Source organism: Dreissena polymorpha, unplaced genomic scaffold (genome assembly GCF_020536995.1).
Source record: "Dreissena polymorpha isolate Duluth1 unplaced genomic scaffold, UMN_Dpol_1.0 chrUn002, whole genome shotgun sequence".
NCBI classification, from domain to species: Eukaryota; Metazoa; Mollusca; class Bivalvia; order Myida; family Dreissenidae; genus Dreissena; species Dreissena polymorpha.
The window spans coordinates 1,859,383-1,865,382 of NW_026273316.1; the positions used below are offsets into that span (position 1 = coordinate 1,859,383).

Here is a 6,000-nt window from a genome sequence, read left to right on the forward strand (position 1 = left end):
GTAATGCCGTATCAAGCCGGTACTATACTAACGAGTCATATACCGGGTATATCCTACTCCCCCATGCTCGTATATAAGTAATGCCGTATCAAGCCGGTACTATACTAACGAGTCATATACCGGGTATATCCAACTACCCCATGCTCGTATAAGTAATGCCGTATCAAGCCAGTACTATACTAACGAGTCATATACCGGGTATATCCTACTACCCCATGCTCGTATATACGTAATGCCGTATCAAGCCAGTACTATACTAGCGAGTTATATACCGGGTATATCCTACTACCCCATGCTCGTATATAAGTAATGCCGTTTCAAGCCAGTACTATACTAGCGAGTTATATACCGGGTATATCCTACTACCCATGCTCGTATATAAGTAATGCCGTATCAAGCCAGTACTATACTAGCGAGTCATGTACCGGATATATACTACTACCCCATGCTCGTATATAAGTAATGCCGTACCAAGCCAGTACTATACTAGCGAGTTATATAGCGGGTATATCCTACTACCCCATGCTCGTAAATAAGTAATGCCGTATCAAGCCAGTACTTTACTAGCGAGCAATATACCGGATATATCCTACTACCCAATGCTCGTATATAAGTAATGCCGTATCAAGCCTGTACTATACTAGCGAGTTATATAGCGGTATATACTACTACCCCATGCTGTTATAAGTAATACCGTATTAGTTACACTGTTTGTAACTGATGGTGTATGAGAGCGAAGCTCGAGAAGGGAACTGAGGGTGTATATCCTATACACTATCAGTTACTAACTGTGTATCCATTATATCTCAACCGATTACTCGGGGTGTATGGAAATTTCTCAGGGTGTATGGAAAATACACAATGGGCACATGGCCTCTCAAAGCAAATCGAATCAGGTCATTTTTGTTATACCTTACTACCCTATGCTCGTATAAGTAATGCCGTATCACATCAGTTGTATTTTTGACGTCATTTAGTTATATACAGGATAGTCATGTAGCGGGTATTTCCTATAACCCCCAAGTACGTACTGTTAATGCTATATCAAACCTGTTATATTCCTAATTTCACAAAGCGGGTATAACCGACTATCCCAGGCTCAAGTTTGCCAAGCGGTATCTACCCAGTAATATTCTATATGTCATTATGCGGGGATACCTGACTATCGTATGTTCGTATTTAAGTGATGCTGTAGCACATTAGTTCAACACTCACAAGTCATACCAAGGGTATATAGGGTTAGGGCAACTAAACCTAATCATATTGTTCACTGCTCGCCTGCATGGTCTGTTCTTCTAAAAGCCATGTAAGAAACACAATCATTCTGCTGTGTGCATATTTTGATCAAATTAATGAATGCTAGTTCGGTTGTTCGGCGTAGCTGTCTTACCAAGCTTTTCACATAAAATACCCTTTATCAACAAACAATTAAATGATGGGGTAATTTCACGCCTGTAGACCCGAATGAATGAATCAGAATATTTTAATTATTGATTTCAGAGAAATCACCCACAGCATTGGCCAAATCACTGCGGAAATCCGGACTTCTTCATGCACGTTTTTGACCTAACAACAATCACTGCGAAATAGCGCAGACCGTCTTTGACTTACGCTGGCCGCATACGCATTAAGACCTATTTTCGCAAGACGCGACTATAAGTGTGATTTGGTTGTGTTGAAAGAACACTGTGCATGTATGAACTATTTACATCTCATTGCGATGGCAATATAATAAATTCATAATAAGCCTTGTGAGGCCACATATGATCACATGTAGTATATTTTTATCTAAGGACAACATTGTTCGGTTTGAATATCATGCGGTGGATATGCGACAATTAAACCTTTATTTTCTATTTAAATATTTATAAACGTGAATATACGACTTGCTTTAACGATACAAGCGTTAATTCGTTACTGATAGGATCATGCGGCAGCAATGAATAGGACACTCCTCGTGTAAGTTATCATCATAGTCTAGGGACCCTTCAGATTTTGCATCGTAAAAAGTGTGACCCAGTAATATTGCTTAAAATGGTTGAGCTAACTTAATTTTCATCTTTTCTCGTGCTCTTTAATTACCCACATATTTAGGTCTGGTTGATAGTACTTATACTTCCCACAGAGCAATTCGGTTCAAATTACTAATAACAACAATACACATTTTTAGCTTTATTTCAAATGTGAACATATTTATTTAACGCAGACGTGTACATAATTTTAACACAGAACAAGGGCTGTTTGTAAAACATGCATGCCCCCCTATGGGCTGTCAGTTGTAGTGGCAGCCATTGTGAATACGTTTTTGTCACTGTGAACTTGACTTTTGACCTAGTGACCTGAAAATCAATAGGGGTCATCTGCCAGTCATGATCAATGTACTTGAGAAGTTTCATGATCATAGACCTAAGTATTCTTGAGCTATCAACAGGAAACCATTAAACTGTTTTGAGTCACTATGACCTTAATCTTTGACCTAGTGACCTGAAAATCAATAAGGGTCTTCTGCCAGTCATTATCAATGTACCTATGAAGGGGGTCATCTGCCAGTCATTATCAATGTACCAATGATTTTTTTATTTTATGATCCTAGGCGTAAGCATTTATGAGTTATCATCCGGAAACCATTTTTCTATTTCGAGTCACTGTGACCTTGACCTTTGACTTAGTGACCTGAAAATCAATAGATGTCATCTCCGAGTCATCATCAATGTACCTATGAAGTTTCATGATCCTAGGCGTAAGCGTTCTTGAGTTATCATCCGGAAACCATTTTACTATTTCGAGATCAATAAACCTATGAAGTTTCATGATCCTAGGCCAAAGCGTTCTTGAGTTATCATCAGGAAACCATCTGGTGGACCAACCAACTGACATGTGCAAAACAATATACCCCTCTTCTTCCAAGGGGGGCATAAATATAATATTAATTTTTAGTAATCTAAATTAAATAAAAATTGCTAGATTGTATTTTCCGAGAAATTATCGGAAAACATCGTTAAAGTTAAAGGGTATCTGCCAGCTTATGCCATTATAACACAAATGTTAAATGACAAAAGCTGTTGCCCGGTTCACGGCACGCGGAGCCTACCCTATTGTGAACCAAAATCTTTTTGTGTATTTCATCCTAGTAGTTACCTTGACATAGAACAGACACATTGGTTACTTTTATGAAACAATTCTTATAAAACTTGGTATACAAATTGCGACATTGTTGCCCATTTGTCCGTCAGTCCATGTCCGAATAGTAGCTAAAATTGAGAAAACTCAGTAAGATTTCATGAAACTTAATATTCACATAATTTTTAAATACACAAAATAATACATTGACCATTTTAATTTTGTGATAAAACTTGGTTTACAAATGAACTCAGAAGAGCAATGTGATATTTATTTTGTCCCTACCGTTTTCACATGAAGGGATTTACGGTTGACCCACTGTCCATCGGTCTGTCAGTCAAATAAACCTGGATCTGGTTACAATGTTTTCCTAAGATTTCACCAGGTTACCTACTTTTTGGAAACACTCAACCCAGGCTTACTCAACCAAGATGAGCATGTCGATCAGGTTTCATCAACATTGAGTCGAAAAAAGCCTGGTTTCTTCCATCACCTGATGATCCTCTAACACAGCAAGTCAATCCTCGAATGTCCGAAATATGTTCTGGTTCTTATAGTGGCAGACAAAAACAAGACCTATGATTTTAAGTAAATTTGTTATGTTCATATAAACATTAATTATTCCAACTATTTTTTTAGCTAATATATGTTGTTATACAAGTGTATTAAACATGGCCATTTAAGTCTTTCATAAGATTCTAACTAAACAAATGAGTTTTAATTTCTTTTAAAACTCTTGATGCAAGCAAACGATGAACGGCAGTATTGGGGGGAAAAAACTGGCAGACAATATGTATTTGACCATCAAAACTAGAGAAGACTGAGATAAAGATATGCAGAAAATGAAGCAACACCAGTTCATACACAGTGCTAAACTCACATCATAGAGATGTTTAAGTTCATGGATTTCAAGACTATTAAAGCTCAGGACTTTGGTACAGTCTCCCCATCTACAGCATTTCTCTTGAACCACATGACAGATGATATGTGCATCTTGCTGTCCTATGGAGTGGAAGTCTTCCTTGCAGGATATCCATTTGCACGAATACTCCTATAACAAGCAACTTTGTAAACTGCAGATTGGAAGCCAAAGTCAATTAACTTACAGTGTCCACATTTTTAACTTTAGTTATAATCATTGACTAAGTTTTTCACAAATGTTATTTTTGATTGAAATTGTTAATGAAAAGGCAAAAAAAAGAGATTTACTGTGAAATAAGTCAATGGAGATAAGCCTACTAATAGCTCTTGGTGTGTATTGTGGATTTCACCATGATTTGTTTAACTCTTATTTTTGTTTTATTTATCTATATATTGATATTTTCTATGAGTTCTTTACGCAGATACACATCTAATCAGAGCCTCTGTTAATGTAATAAAAGTATGTTACTGTTCTGTTCTTCTGTTAATAACTAATCTAAAAAGAAAGAAAAAAAGTAAATTTGCACTATTGTATGAATATGGCATACACTTATTTTTCCATGTTGAAATCTTATTAAATTCATGATATGAAGCCCTAAAATGTTTGTAACAAACAGATGGATGGACTGACAGACTGACCGATGGAAAACGCCAACACTATATCTCTCTGGCTTTGGAAAGGATAATGATTCAACAGAAAGTAGAAATCATCAATAAAAACTTGATGCATCTAAGTTAACTTAGCAATTAGTGAGTTCAATATGTCCTTTAACTGAACAAAAAACAGATGTTTCAAAAACTTAACATGATTTGTCATTTGTTGCAAATATTAAGAAGCACTTACAGGTCCTGGGTTTCAATCACCAACATATGATAAAATAGTTCTCAGTAACAAAAGGCACAAAAATGCAAGAAAAAAAATCACTTTAATGTTAAAATAAATATATATAGTTATTCAATAAACGATGTATATTTTGTCATAAAGTACCGGTCCTGGATTTTTCTCAACATCATTTAAGAGATTTAAGAGCATCAACATCCGCTGGGACAGGTTAACATGTTGTTGAATACACAGCTGCATCATGATGTAATGAAGACCACCTTGTCCACACATACGACCCAGAATCATCAGCCCAAACATCTTGATCCACATGGTGGGTGGGAAATGTTTGTATGTTCCTAAAGAACAAAACATGTTAATGATTTATCATTTCAAGTATAAAAGGCAAGCCTTAAAATTCTTAGAAAGCTTTAACATCTGAAGGTTAATATCACCCTGGCTGTGCAGATCTTGGTAATATACCCATTTAAAAAACATTCCTTAAAGCCACACACCTTGAAATGAAATATCTGGCATAGTAAATTTGGATATAAATAAGAAACATATTTTATCTTTGCCAATTAGAATATATCTGGTGGTTGCAAGGTAGAAATCCGTCTTTCTTGTGCTTTAAAACTTAAAAATAATTGTGTTTCTCGAATTGAACATGTACGTATACAAATCATACATTCAGTTTTAAAATAAAATAAAAAAAATTACTTGCTAACTAGGCTATAGATTTAATGACAATTTTGCACACTTTCAAATTGCATCTATATGTACTGAGTAACATGTATTTCATTTCAAGGTGTGTGGCTTTAATGTAATAAACAAGAGTGCTAAACTGTCACAAGATACACCCGTTTGAAGGTTTTGGACACCATGCTAAACGCTGGAAATGCACTAAGTGACCTAGTTTTCGACCAGGCATGACCTATATCTGAACTTGACTTAGATATCATTAAGACACAACTTTTGCCCAAATTTGGTGAAGATCGGATGAAAACTCTTTCAATTAAAGAGCTTACACCATGCTAAATCCTTGAAATGCACCCTGTGAACTAGTTTTTGACCCAGCATGACCCATATTTGAACTTGAACTAGATATTGTCTAGATACAACTTCTGACCACATTTGTT

At 36.0% G+C, this 6,000-nt stretch overlaps 1 long non-coding RNA gene across 1 annotated transcript; it reads right to left on the minus strand.

Moving 5' to 3' along the window:
* Positions 1–2,159: 2,159 nt before the first annotated feature.
* LOC127863208 (uncharacterized) lies at positions 2,160–5,780 on the minus strand. The gene is made up of 2 exons (XR_008040993.1): positions 5,030–5,780; positions 2,160–4,171 (listed from the first exon to the last, which is right to left on the minus strand). It is a non-coding gene; the product is annotated as an uncharacterized LOC127863208 (long non-coding RNA).
* Positions 5,781–6,000: the final 220 nt, after the last annotated feature.